Below are 15,711 nucleotides of genomic sequence, written 5' to 3'. Positions count from 1 at the left end.
GACAACAACAAACAAAAAATTGAAAACACCCCCTCTGCACATCATCCTTCTTGTAGTGTGTTGTCTTGTACTGAAAGGAAAAAGGAGCGTTGAATTAAGCTAAAATACACACAGATGGTAAAGGGTAAACATATTTCAAAACCAATAATTATTCATAATAGGAAATGTACCTCCCTTAGAGTTTGTTTTATAAAGATGGATAGTCCATTTTGTATTCCATTTACTCGTGCTGACTAGAACAAGCCATCTACAACAGATACATAATAAAATATTAGAATCATTATACAAGTTAAATTGGATAGTCAAACACAATAATTATTCGTAATAGGAAACATACCTCTCATTGAGTTTGTTATATAAAGGGAGATAGTCCATTTTGTATTTTGCATGTTTGTGCTCATCAGAACAAGCCATCTACAACAGATGCATAATAAAATATTAGAATCATTATACAAGTTAAATTGGATAGTCAAACACAATAATTATTCGTAATAGGAAACATACCTCTCATTGAGTTTGTTATATAAAGGGAGATAGTCCATTTTGTATTTTGCATGTTTGTGCTCATCAAAACAAGCCATCTGCAGTGGATACACAATAAAATATTAAAATTATAATACGGCTAAAACTAGAGAGTTGAAGGCATGAACTTGCCATCAACTTACTTCAAGTACATTTATATTCCATGCTATATCTCAGATAATATAGGATAAAATAAAATAAGATAATTTTATTAATGTCCAACAAATGACCACAAAACTAGGTCAATGAAACTAAATGATACATCCAGTACGAGTACAATGTGGTAGTGCAAACGCAACTCCTAAAAAATTCCAAAGCTAAATCTAGGACAAAATGAAGTAATGAAGGATACAAGAATAGGACAACCTCATAAACAAGTACATAACCAAATCAAGTCCATTTATAAATTTTCTAAACTAAAAGTACTTCTACTAGGAATAATACAATCAATGTTTTAATAAGAGTTAAGAGCGATCATTTTTTTTGTAAGAGGTAGCTAACCATATTTAAACATATGGAACACCCAAAATCCTAGAATGCAATGGGCGTGGCCACATGTAGGTAGTGTCATCTGTTAGCACAATGTTTGTTTGGTTGAAGGGTCAATATGCTTGCTTGCTCGACCTTACCCTCCTCTCTGGGGCATGATGTGTGGGGGTGTGCATGTGAAACAACAGTCAAATGTCTATCTTATTGTGTCTTGGAATGTGTGTGGAGCTAGAGGATGATGTTACCTACCATTTGATGGGATTGGGCGCCATCTTTTTCTGCATGCCTTCAGGTAGGTTAAATGATGTTTTGTTCCCCCTTGGTTTGAGGAAGAGCCTCTTTTAGCATCTCGAATCACAATTTTGCATTTTGTGTTGATGTTCAAAGGCTCATCACTAGACATTGGAGCTTGTGTTCAAGCCAAAGGGCTCGAGTTGGTTGCGTGTAAGACTATAAGCAAATCTAGTGTGATCTTTAGCATGGGCACTCTAGTAACCCTACACCATGACCACCAAATGCTAATGTCAACTCTAGCTGACCCTTACAAGGAAATGGTATGGCTATTTGGAAAACTTGTTGGAGATAAGCTAAGATAAGATAATTTTATTTATGTCCAACGAATGACCACCAAAATAGGTCAATGGGACTGAAGAAGGATATATCCAATACGAGTATAATGTGGGAGTACAAACGTAACTTTTAGAAAATGCTAAGCTAAATCTAGGACAAAATTAAGTAAAAAAGGATACAATCATAAGATAGCCTCATAAATATGTATAAAACCGTATCAAATTATCTTAATGATGTAAAAGACTAAGTAAATAAGTCCAGGGTTGGAGGTTGATGATGTCAAAAAAGCCAGAGTCTGATAGCCAGCGACGAGGGGGGTGACAGTGGCGTTGGCACGCTATTAGAGTCCTCTCGATCCAACGATGTGTCTGGTTGCATGATCTTGGGGGGTGTAGGAGCAAGGGATATTCCTAGCATTTGAGGCCAAAGGAAAGAAGCTTTGGATAAGTCATTGGTTGCCCCACAAGGACCAGGGAGGAGTTTGTTGGGGGGCCACCCTGCATGAGAACCATCTGGAACTAATCCCTCTAACGCTTTGGGTGTGAGTGAACTGATGTGATGTTCAACACCTCCGCAAAGGTCTCGAGGACACTAGTTGGCCTCCCAAAGGAGGAGGCTAAGGGGAGACCCAAGGTCTCACTATTCTACTATTTGAAATACCTTAGAACTCAATTCGTCACTTGTTGCTCTGATCAACAAGATTAACCTAAAAATATGATGTGATCGTCTAAAACGGCCTCGAGTGAGGCAATGTATGCAGGATTTGAGATCTATGTCGGAATATCTCTCTGATGAAGAGGGCTATGCATGTCCAATCAGGATATTGAAATAAGGTAGAGAGGGATCCTCCTGAATCTCTATAGAGGCAGTGGTAGTGCCCTCTAATCTCATAGTATAGGGAGCACCTAAAATGAGGTGTTTCTCTATCTTTGGCTCCTAAAGGTGGCGCACCTAGTAGATCATATCATATCTTGGTATATGGTGATCAATCTCTGCTCGGAGTCAATAAGAACCAACCCAAAGCTGGCCCAAAGGGATCCTGAGTGAGTGCAACCAATGTTTGCACATGTATGGTGGGCAAACGATGATTCCATCTTGTAACTCTAGGAAATAATCAAGGTAGAAGGACGTCCTCGAGCCCAGGCCCGTCGTGGGGAAGAAGTCCAAGTGACCTGAATGTACAATCTATAGATATCCTCTCTGATGGACTAATTCACTAATTGTCTGGGCAACATGAGATTGCTTAATGTAGCAAGGGAGAATCTGAAGGGGGGAAGATGCTATGAGGAGATGGTCAGTGTCTTGAGAAGTTGAGAAACATTTGAGAACCAACCTCATGTCTAGATTAAGGGGTGAGTTGAAGCAAGGGCCTCTGAGGAACAAAGTGCAAGGTAGGGGAACTGGTCTCTCCCGACATCTAAATCTCTAGAATATGTGACTTTGTGGAGGAAAGGAACCAAGCAAAATATGACATCAAGGTGGAACCATGGAAGGGCTGGGCACCAAACTCTTCCTGAATAATTGGCTGCAAGAATGTACGTTTGCATCGAATGATGTGCCTAAGAAGCAAGGTTTGGACTCTCTCCATCTGGACCCAGTCTTTCTGTACCAAGCTCGGCCCCTAGATCTCGGAGCCATAGTGGATTATAATTTATGGGTCTAATAATCACATCCATGAGGTAGAGTTTGGACGAGATGTCTCGAAACTGACTTTGGAAGCATTATCTCTCAACAAGGGCCAAGAAACCATACCCTTTGCTAAGTCGAGGTTGGAAGGCCTTCCGCATACCAAAACAAGGTCTGTGAAATGTACTCCTAGATAGATGTATGATGTGTTGATCTCAATCTCTTCCCCCCGAAAATAGAAATGCATGCCTGTAAGAGTTTTCTTCGAAGCATTGAAGATTTTAACCTTGGTTTTAACTAGGTTGATTGTCAATTGTCGAAGGTCACAAAAGCTAGCCAGGATGTCGATCTGTCTCTACAGGTCCTCGAGAGTAGATGCCAACAAGACCAAGTCATCTACAAAAGGGAGTAGGGAGATCAACCCCTGATATAGAAGGCACCCATCCCCCTCCTGGATGGGAGGAAAAATTCAAAATCATCATTGTAAATCCCGAAGAAGGTCGGCAAGAGGGGGTGCCCCTATTTTACCCCAACGGTACTCTGGATAAAGTCAAAAAGGCCATGTGCCATCTTGAGGCAAACCAAAACTGACTCATATAGTCTCATGATGGCTACAAGAAGGGTCTCAGATATGCCAATGTCCCAAAGCCTCTCGAATAATGCCTCCCTAGGCACAATATCAAATGCTTTTCTAAAGTCAACAAAACAACAATAGACTTTCAAAGAGCGATGACGAGCTTCCTCAATAATGGCTCGAAGTGTGAAGATGTGGTCAATCATCTGGTAACTCGAGCGAAAGCATACCTGTCCTCTAGCTATGAGATGTCTCTCTAGCTCCTCAAAAAGCCATTGATGCAAGCCTATGGCATAAAGCTTCGAGAAGGTGTGGCCCACCATGATATTCATGTAGTTGTTCAACTCACAACTGCTCCCTAATTTGTGGATCAAATGGATAACGTCTCTTGCCCAACCAGGGGGAGAAGACAGAAGAAACTACATGGTCGAATAGATTAGCAATATAGAACTCAAGAGACTAGATGTCATGCTTCAGGAATTCTGCTCAAAAGCCATCCTCATCTACTGCTCTATTGATGATGATGGCTTTGACTACTCTCTTGATATCCCACTCAGAGAAAAGATGACATGAGGAGAGTATTCCATAATTGTAATGATAATGTGTGTTTTGTATGTTATTTACTACACCCTATATAGGGAGAAAATATTTAGGGATCGATAATTTGAGATGAAATAGCACACAAATTGACAAAATTCAAAAGTTCAAGGGGCTTCATGTTTACATATCTAGCTTTTGCTTTGATTTTCTATAACATTTTTGATACGTTGCCACCAAATGCTAATGTCAACCCTCACTGACCCTTACAAGGAAATGGCACAATTATTTGGCAAACTTGTTGGAAAGGATTCCATGCTAATGTCAACCCTCACTGACCCTTACAAGGAATAGCACAGTTATTAGGCAGACTTGTTCGAGAGGATTCCATAATTGTAATGCTAAGGTATGTTGTGTAGGTTAATTATTACAAAGGAGCAAGGGCATTTTCATGTTTACATATTTAGCTTTTGCTTTAGTTTTCTATAACCATTTTTTAGACGTTGCCACGTATTATCGATAAAATCATACATTAAATTGAGGAAAGTGTTAGTTTTTGTAGCATCAGATGTGTTCTACCCACGAAAATTGTTGGAGAGGCTAGAATACATGAGATCTCCAAAACCCAAAAATCGTTTCTAGAAATTCCGCCTAGAAATGACTCAATTAAATTATTAACCAATTTTTAAATATTTACTAAGTCTAAACTTAGGGAATATGGTTAATTAATCAGTATTAATTAATTCAAGGTGAGAATCATCTAGAAACTTACACGAATCGACCCAGAGATGATCCTAGCCATCGATTATGTTTTAATCTTGGTTGTTGATGCTCCAATAGAGGATTATAAGAGGAGGTCGATGTGGTGATGGAGATAGCACTTTAGCAGTTCGATTTCTGAGCAGATCAATTTCCAAAGTAGCAGTAGTCAGTGGTCGGAGAGAGAGTTAGAGATCGAAGTAGTGAGAGAGGGGCAGAGACAGTGAGGCTGGAGGAGGCATTCCAAATATAGGGAGTGCATTTGCAGAGAGGCAAAAGAGCCAGAGAGAGGCTGACGCTTGGGCAACGCAACAGCCTCTAGAGGCAAGATCGATTTGCTGAGAGGGAGAGACGTCTTCAGTGCCAGAGGCCGAGAAGGAGGCCCGGAAAGCCGGAGAAGCATCTTTCTAGCTAGCAGAAGGGAGAACGACTTCATCAGAGACCAGTCTGAGGCTAGACGTCAAGCAAGTTGCGCGAAGCAACGCAGAGGCTGACACAGAGGGTCGAAGGGCTGAATTTTTGAATGCAAGTTGTGTCGGGAGATTGTCTGTGGGGTGAGGAAAATTCCTCACTAGAATTTTTGTCAGTATTTTTTTCTCTGTAGGATTCCCAGATTTCAGCATCCAGTTGTTCTCAGAATTTCTCACTACTACTTAATAATAAAACCCTCAGCTGCTGAACCAGTTTTCCCAAGTTGGGTTTTTCGAGGACATTTGTCCAAAAATAATTGTGTTATTTTTATGTGTGTGCTAGCATTTCTCAGTTTCCAATGCATTATTTTTCCGCAGTTTTATTATTGAAGGTTGCAGTGTATTATTTCGATATTTGTCGTAGCAGATAAATTGTAAATTAATTAACAATTAGGAGAAATAACATCAGTTGTTGCAATAGGATTCCAATTTGGAATTTTCACATGGTATCAAAGCGTAGTTGATCAGCCGGAGAGCTCAGAAGCGAAAAGAGAAGGAATTTTGCTACTCATTGTGGGCAGCAGGCCGAAGTTCCCAAGGGAAGCACAGAGATTCTGTCAGGAGGCTGAGTTACTTGTAGAGGTTCGATTTTTCTGAGTGGGGCAAAAAATTTCAATCTTGCCAAATCGAGTGGTTCCAGAGGCAGAGGAAGCAGCTCGGATTTTTTGTTGGGCAGATCTCTAGCTGGACACAATGGTTTTTGCAGCAGTTTGCTAGAGCAGAGCCAACGTCGAGGTGGAAGAGAGAAGAGCACACACAAAGGGGAAATTTTCCTCGAGGAACTTCTAGCCTCAATAAGTTTGCTTTTCCTTGCAGATCGACAGTAGTTGTCAGCAAATCTTCTCACTCTGGAAGGGAGTGCGAATAACAGAGCAGCAACTGAGCAGAAGGAAAGAGGAAGTTTTCGACAATTTGTTAAGATGGCCACTGTTGAGCTTCGTGATCAGGACAGGTTGGATGTAGCTTCCAACTACATCATCTGGAAGGCAAGGATGTCCTTCCTTCTAGAGGAATATGGCCTGAAAGCCTATATTGATGCAATGGTGGCAGTTCCTCAGGATGCATATCAGTTGAAAGAGTATAGAAAAGAGATGGCGCGGGCGAAGCGATTGATCCTGGACGAAGTCCAGAATCATATAGTCTCACATATAGCTAGCAAAGATATTGCCAAACAGATGTGGGATGCTCTCGCCACGTTATATTAGGGTACTTCCGTGCAGTGGAAGATGTACCTAGAGGAGAAGCTAAGACTCATCCAAATGCAGAAAGGGAAAGGCATAGACCCCTTCCTTACCATGATTTAGGAGGTCCGAGACCAATCGTCAGTTGTTGGGGTAGCGCCTCAACCCACGGAGCTAGTGCGGTTGGCACTCAACAATGTCTCCAAGGACTAGCAGGTCTTTGTCAAAAGCATATTGGGCAAAGATAAGTTGCTAGAGTGGGATAGGATGTGGGTTGCCTTGTAGCAGGAGGAATTGAGGCGAGCTCTTCTAAGGAGCTCCATCAGTGGCAGCAGCAACGGACGGAAGTAGGTGAAGGAGGAGGAGAATGTGGCCCTCGCATCTAAGGGTCACATTCAGGGACAAGGGGGAGCAAAGAAAGAAGCAGAAGGACCTGTCAAAGGTCAAGTGCTTCAGGTGTGGTGAATTTGGTCACTAAAGTACCCAGTGTCCTCTCAAGAAGAAGGGCAAGGAGGAGAAGCAAGACCAGCAGGTAGCTTCTGCAAAGATCGATAGGCTTTCCTCCAGGCTGGAGGAAGACTTCGCCATGTTTATTGATATACCCCCAAGAATCAAATGGGGTGACTTGGTTTTGTAGCCTCGGAGTGCTACAGATGGGCAAGATTCTTGAGGAGGTCCACCTCTTGAATCAATACCTTTGCTACGGGGCCCACAATATTTTGTAACAGGATCGATCAGTGGAAGTAGATGCAGTCGGATGCCACAGTGACAGATGCTGAGGAGCACAGTGCAGAGTTGGCAGTAGTGTAGTTGGCATAGTGCAGAGTCAGCAGCAGCACAAAATCTTTAGTGGACAGTGCAGAGGCTAGTAGCAGTCAGAGACTTGGATGACAGATGCATTATATTGATCACGGTTGATTCAGTATCTTGGATGCATTTCAGTTGCAGATGTTGCAGCTGCAGCAGCAACATATGAGAGGGAGTTGCAGTGCAAATGCAGTGTTGGCTGCAGTATGGCAATTTCAGCAGCAGCACAAATGCAACCTATATCAGAGTTGCGTAGTGGTTGGTGGGCAACAGCAACCAGACATCGACAGCGTGACAGGAGATAATACAAAGACAGTGTGTTGAGGCAAGAAGTGCAACACTAGAAAACATTCCTCGCTAAGAGGGAGCGCTAGTTTTTGTAGCATCGGATGTGTTCTAGCCAATGTTTTAAAACTCGGACTCCGACTCCGACTCGGCCGAGGGTCGACTCCGACTCGGTATCGACTCAGTCGGCTCGATTTCAATGACTCAGTCGTTGTAAAAAATACATTAAATATTTATTTTTTATAAAAACACATAATTTTAAAGATTTTCATTCATGTTTCCAAACACACAGCATTAGAATATAGATAGAAGACAACATATGATCAAAGTAGGCTCATGAATATATCCATTATATCAAAATGGTACCCAGTGCATTGTCCAATACATACACGACGATGATATAGAGATCAAAACAAAAACACATAACCAAGGAGGCTATAAATGGCCTCTACAACAAAAGTCTGTGACCAATACTACTAGCTACTGCTAGAGTTGCCAACATCATTTGGCTCCGTGTTACTTGAAAGTGGCGAGCGAGAGCGAAAACGGGAGCGAGAGCGACATTTTCAGAAGCTCCCGGTTTGGGAGCGAATCCCAGAGGAGTTCGACAACCAATGTCACTAACATCAAGGTACATAGAGGAATTGGTGCTCTTGATTAAATACGAGTTCCATACCCTAATACATGACAAAATTCAATGGAAACATTGCAATCCCCCAATCCTGAAAAACTGATAAGTCTGTTGGATTTTGAATGAAATCTAAAATTCTACTTTCTCCATATGAAATCCAATGAGGCCGGAGCCACTCTCAAACATCCTGAGTCATTTCATGGTAATGTTAAAAATTTAAGTAAAAGGATGAAAATGAAGATCAAGGAGAATGTCACTTTTACTTTAAGAATTTGACATTACCATGAAATTTGAATAGCATATCAATACTAGGAGAGGGGAATGGACCCCAAAGACCAAAAAACCAATTAATAAAACCATTTGGAGTCCCCCACACTCAGAAAAAACCTAAAAAAAAATTGTGTTTTTGGGGTTTACTAGCCGCATGAAGTGACCCAGCTGAGTTGATATAGACTCAGCCGAGTCGGCCGAGTTAAGACTGACCCGGCCGAGTCATGCAATGACTCGGCCGGGTCAGTCTTAACTCGGCCAACCGAACCGGTTTGACAGTCGAGTCGCAAAATTTTTTACTAGCTCGAACCAACTCGACCGAGTTAAGACTGACCCGGCCGAGTCATGCCATGACTCGGCCGGGTCAATCTTAACTCGGCCGACCGAACCGGTTTGATGGCCAAGTCACAAATTTTTTTACTGGCTCGGACCAACTCAGCCGAGTCGGTTCCGAGCCGGCCAGCTTTTAAAACACTAGTTCTAGCCACAAAATTTAGTGGAGAGGCTAGAATACATGAGATCTATGAAATGACCTTATTAGATTATTAACCAGTTTTTAAATATTTCCTAAGTTTAAACTTAGGGAATATGGTTAATTAATCAGTATTAATTAAGTCAAGACGAGAATCATCTAGAAACTCACACGGATTGATCCAGAGATTATCTTAGCCATTGATTATGTTTTAATCTTGGTCGTTGGTGCTCCAATAGACGATTATAAGAGGAGGTCAATGTGGTGATGGAGATAGCACTTTAGCAGTTCAATTTCTGAGCAGATCGATTTCCAGAGCAGCAGCAGTCAGGGTCCGGAGAGAGAGCTAGAGATCGAAGCAGTGAGAGAGAGGCAAAGATAGTGAGGCTAGAGGAGGCATTCCAGGTCCAACGAGTGCATTTGCAGAGAGGCAGAAAAGCCACAGAGAGGGTGACGCATGGGCAGTGCAATAGCCTCTAGAGGCAAGATCAATTTGCTGAGAGGGAGAGATGTCTTCAGTTCCAGAGGTCAGGAAGAAGTCCCGGAGAGCCAGAGAAGCATCTTTCCAACCAGCAAAAAGCAGAACGACTTCATCAAAGACCAATCTGAAGCTAGACGTCATGTAGGCTAACGCAGAGGGTCAGAGGGCTGAATTTCTGAAGGCAAGTCGTGTCAGAGATTGCCTGTGGGGTGAGGAAAATTCCTCAGTAGAATTTTGCCAATATTTTTTTCTTTGTAGGAATGCCCAATTTCAGCATCCAATTGTACTCCAAATTTCTCACAGCTGCTTAATAATAAAACCCTCAGTTGTTGCACCGGTTTTCCTAAGTTGGGCTTTTCAGGGACATTTGTCCAAAAACAATTGTGTTATTTTTGTGTGCGCTAGCATTTCTCAATTTCCAACGCATTATTTTTCCGCAGTTTTATTTGTGAAGGTTGCAGTGTATTTATTTCGATCCTTGTCGTAGCAAATAAATTGTTAATTAATTAACAATTAGGAGAAATAATATCAATTGCTGCAATAGGATTCCAGTTTGGAATTTTCACAGAAAGTTGCAACCCACATTTGTAGAATCCATGTGGAACATTGGTAGGTCACCCGCTGTCACCTCAACAACCTACCTTGCTTCTTTAGGCCGACTTTGCTCCAACTTTGAGGGGGACTCCCCTAAGACTCATTGTGGCATAAACAATTTGGAAGGTGATATCACAAGTAACCTCAGTGAATAAATTGGGTTTTTAATAGATAAAGGGGAATAGGGGTGATGGAGGGATGTGAAGACCAATGCTAACATTCAAGGGCAATGGAATCAAAGGAATGTTAGGACGAGAGGATATCAAGAAGCATGACCCTCCTTAGGTCGATTGTCCAGAATAATGGACATGAACTAGTATCAAAGAGATGGGTAGCTTCTCGGCCATCAAGGTAAACTACAAGGTCAAGAACCCACTAGAGAGGGATCCTCAATAGGATTTCCCTCAGACCAAGGATCAATTATAGCTTAAAATAATCCAATCATTGACTAAGGGGACCCCCTTAAAGGTCTACCTAGCAAACAGGCTCGGTGACTACTTCAGGCCAACAAAGGAGATGTCAAAACATGTGTCTATGACACCCCCTTCCACGTTATCATTGTCCCTCGATGGATCGATCTCGCTACACCTTCTGGTGGTCCTGAATCCATTACGATTTAAACCTTAAAAAAAATTGCAAATGGAATGAAGAAAAGAAGGCATGCTAGATTGAAACATAGTAAACACAAAACCCCAATGGCACCAAAAAGATTTTCATTAAGCTCTTGAAGGAGGAATATTCCTGCTATCCAACCATGACATCCAACGATGACTTACAAATGCGGAAGTCCTTCCTTTATATAGAGGTAACGACTCCCTTTTCATTAAAATAATATTTTTATAAAATCCATTGGACCTGGTCTAAATTCTAGAACTATGTAATTAAATATAAAATAATAAAAAATGCAAGTGGCATTGCCACATGTACAATAAAATATAAAATGAGGCCCCACGAAAGATTTGTCAAGAAGAATTCATCCTTTCACATCCATAACATCATTTTGATCACCTTGAAAAGAGATTCCACTACTTAATTAGAATATTGATCATTTTGGAATAAAATTATTGCAATAGTTAAAACTTAAAACAAAGTCCAATAATGAAATCTTTACAAGAATTTATAGGGAATGAAGAATTCAAAAGAAATATGTAAATAAAATGCATTAACATGTCAAATAAAATTATTTTTTCAAATTGATTTTCTATATAAGAACCAACTAATAATTTAACTCTTTAGTGTAACTTTTCATTCATCATCTATAATTTGAGACAGACTACTAAATGTTTAAACTTTCAGAATAATTAAATATAACTTTTAATCAAAAAAACAAAACTATATTGAACATGTCTCTTAAATATACACTAAAGTTTCATATTATATGTAAATTTCTTACATATACACAAAAGTTTCATACTATATTTAAATTTGAGGCTGGTCTAAAGGATTATTTATCACTCATTTACATTAATAAATTAGTATGCAAATGGTAATATCCCACCTTAATCATTTAACCCCATCCCATTAATACTAATAAATAATTAGACTAGAAAAATAAAATAATTGTAACAAAACCCTTTCACAGATTTTACATAAGTATTATAGCTGGATAGATTTGTGAATTCGGGGAACAACTCCAACATAAGGTATAAAATCAAGATGTATAAATCTGTTCCTAGGGATGCTGTGATGCAGCTTACTTAGCAAATTTATTTACATATAATTAAGCATAACTTTTCTTAAGTTGCAGTAAGGTATATTATTAGACCAAGGGACAGATGGGGAATAAGATTTTCTTAGGTGTCTTCCAGATTTGAGGAATGAACTTAAAACAAGTGTGGCTGTAAGGTGCCATTGGTGCTCTGTGGTTAATGGACAAGGCTACAAATTTCAAGTTTAACCAATGTAATGCTTGCTGTCCTAATGTCCAGAAAATGTATTAAAGAAGTTTGCTACTGCTGTTAAGCTCAAAGAGTACGAAGTCTAGATGTACCAAGAAATGATCACATGTGCATACGACCAAGCAAGGAGAAAGATAAATATATTCCCATGAACCCTTTCAGTGATAAAGACTCTCATCCTTGTTGAGCTGAGTTTTTGGGAGATGTTTTCATGTGACAACACTGATTTTATTTTATGTATACTTGATTATATCCAATCAAGCAAATAAAAGGATATCCTTTATTTATCCATTCCTAGGTTAGATCTGGGGAATAAACTCCAATAATATTATTTTATTGATGGATGGAAGGTTTGAACCAAGAATGCTATAAAAGCAAGTCTACTCCATTTGTAATGGTTGTTGGAAGATTGAGTATTTGAGGTTTTGGTGCATTTTGTACTGTATCTGTCTTAGTTGTTTAATGGTTTGGTAATGTACCTTGGAGAATAAGGATGCTACCTATATAGGCATAAACAGTAGATAGCATCCTTATTCTCCAAGGTACATTACCAAACCATTCAACAACTAAGACAGATACAATACAAAATGCACCAAAACCTCAAATACTCAATCTTTCAACAACCATTACAAATGGAGTAGACTTGCTTTTATAGCGTTCTTGGTTCAAACCTTCCATCAATAAAATAATATTATTGGAGTTTATTCCCCAGATCTAACCTAGGAATGGATAAATAAAGGATATCCTTTTATTAGCTTGATTGGATATAATCAAGTATACATAAAATAAAATCAGTGTTGTCACATGAAAACATCTCCCAAAACTCTGCTCAACAAGGATGAGACATCCTCCATGTGATATGTATAACGTATGTCCAAGGAGGCTAGAGCAATGAAGACAATGATCTCCATCATATGTAAACTTGTTAAAGCAAATCTAACCATGCTGGAACCATATGACAGTGAGGAAAATAATAGACAGACCATCAATACATGAAACATTCACACAACTGTAGCATACTATCAAATATGTCAAAGGGATTGCCTGTAAGGCAATCTATACATCCTTGACATGCAGATCGAATCCCAGCACTAATGTAACTTTGGTGCATAAATCCATCAATCAGTATGAAAGGCACGCACATAAACTTTGCAATTATTCATATTTCTCTAGATGTCATAGCATCAACCATTGAGTAGTAGTCACCATATAGGTAATACCCTGGATTCTTACAGGCTTAAACTTTACAGCATATTGGGTTTTATTCCAACAGTTTGTAGTAGTAATAAAACAACTTGCATTGTTACCCAAAATCTTATAGTGAAGTTGTATATACAAGAATTTTAAACAGAGGATATAACAACATGTTATAATAATGCAATTGCTACAGCTATTGCTGACAGTTCATGATGTAGCAACGTATTAAAAGGTAACAGCATTTTCATATCAGCAGTTTGAAACAATACTTGTCAACTACCTATGTGCGATAGCAGATTGCTTGTGTTCTTTCATTGATCGTATTAACACATTGAGACCGTGCAATACTAGTGGGTGACTTCATAATTCAAAGTTGCAAGAATCACTTGCTGTCACGAGTTCTCTCTTGCTATTTATGTGAAAAAGCCCAAGTTATAACCACAGTAATTGATTCAGTATGAGTCTTTTTCTTTTCCACTGTATACTTATATATAAGGAGATTAATAATTGCACAATCATTAGAAAGAACACATGTTACTAGAACAATTGTAAGAGAATCTCAGAGCTGCAAATTGCCCAGAACAGAGTTATATTAGGTCACAGTCAATGTACAAAAGCTAGCAATGTACCTTTAAATAATTTTGATGTATTCTTCCTATCACACTCAATGATTAGACCACCTCCCTACTAAACCCTGATTTTAAGGTGTTTAATTCCGAGTGACCTAGATTGGTAATAGCATCAGGTCCCTAATTCTCCTCCCAACCATTGACAGTCTGCCAATAGAGCAGCTGCCACCCCCTAGCTTAGGACCAAACCAGGGATTCCAGAGGTCCTTTTCCACCTCCACCCTGCCTATAAAGGTAAGCTTATACCAGGTCCTCCACCCATCAGCCATTAAAGGGATTCCAGAGATGAAATTTCTCTACCCTTACCTGATTCAAGGATTACAGAGTGTCTCCACCCTGAAATTGCAGCTTCAGTACCTCCACCCTATGTTGGGAATCCAGAGGGTACTATAACTGATTATTCAGTAATAGAAACCAGTGTAGGCCTCCACCCATTAGATACTGAGGGACTCCAGAGTATAATCCTCCACCCTCGGTTTAGCTAAGAACCCTAGAGAACTAAGCAGTAGCTATGCTTAATGGAAGTCAAAGGGTTCCAAAGTTATTTTGCAATGTTATGGGATATGAGAGCTATCCCAGATATTCTCACATTTCACCTGTTAGAAATTACTAGCCAGCAGAATGGCTGTAAGTTTTCTGCCCCAGGGAAATTAATGTCAACCAAGCAGTAGCACACTAGGACATAATAACCCATCCATTCATTAACATTACTAAAGGACCATTCCATACACGGAGAGTTTAGGAATTTCATCATCCGTTTACATAGTGTGTATGGGCAGCCAGGACAATGCCAAAACTAATATGAACAGCAAGAACGTTGCCAAGGATGGTATAAACCATAGAAATCACAAACAGGGTTTCATTTATCGATCAATACGCCTCTTTCATTTTTATGAGCTGTTAATTATCAAGGGTGAATTTCGAATGGACCTGACTCACCTCTGGGGCTTCCACCTTCCAAGTCACGTTGGTCTGTCCTCCTGCCTTTCTGACCTGTGCGCTTTCCTTTTCTCCTGCCCCGATTCACTCGATGTCCTGTCAAAGCAACCTGAAAATGGGCATAAAAATAAATGATAAACCAATCAACTGAAAATCGAAATTCTAAATTGGACTCAGTTACAGAATCCCAGAAGAAAAATTAAATGCCATGACACCAAAACCTTGTTCCAGAAACAAATCTATAATGTATAATCAGTCATAGGGTAGAGAAATTTGATCTAAAGTACTCACCATTATAGGAAGTAGCAGGATGAAAATGCAGGGGCAAAATTCACTGGTCGGTTGTTTAACAAAGTAGATTCCCATCACCTAGAAATGCAGAAAAAAGCAGTGGTGAAATTCACTGGTAATAAAAAGAGAAAGTAAAGAATAATCCTCGTGGCGTGGAAGGGGCATCGTCAATATTGATGATATGCATGTCCGAAAGAATTTGCTCACCTGGTAACATATAAAGATCAAGATGGAAAGGCAACTTCAAAGAGAAAATGCAGCAATGACCCCGAGACTGACGAGTGGTAAATAAAACGCAGCCTAGTGGTAAATAAAACGCAGCGATATATCTGGAACCCCAGACGGAAATCGGTTGCCCGTTGCCAGAGGAGATGGATGTCCCGTCAAACTACCCTGAAAATGAAAATGTGTTAGAAAAAATAAATGTCGCCATACTAATCCTTGTTGCACAAACACCATGAAAAAAAATCGACATTACATTTAATAGAA

The 15,711-nt window shown here is 39.9% G+C and overlaps 1 long non-coding RNA gene across 1 annotated transcript; it reads right to left on the bottom strand.

Annotated features, from left to right (window-relative positions):
- Positions 1-504: 504 nt before the first annotated feature.
- Positions 505-15,336, bottom strand: LOC149175406 (uncharacterized). The gene is made up of 3 exons (XR_016258552.1): positions 15,223-15,336; positions 14,932-15,040; positions 505-581 (listed from the first exon to the last, which is right to left on the bottom strand). It is a non-coding gene; the product is annotated as an uncharacterized LOC149175406 (long non-coding RNA).
- Positions 15,337-15,711: the final 375 nt, after the last annotated feature.

This window comes from Pinus tabuliformis, chromosome 4_1 (assembly GCF_031772625.1).
Source record: "Pinus tabuliformis cultivar Carrire ecotype Pingquan chromosome 4_1, CPIR1, whole genome shotgun sequence".
Taxonomy (NCBI): Eukaryota; Viridiplantae; Streptophyta; class Pinopsida; order Pinales; family Pinaceae; genus Pinus; species Pinus tabuliformis.
Note: the sequence above shows the minus strand (reverse complement) of the source record. Positions and strands in the feature narration are given on the sequence as shown.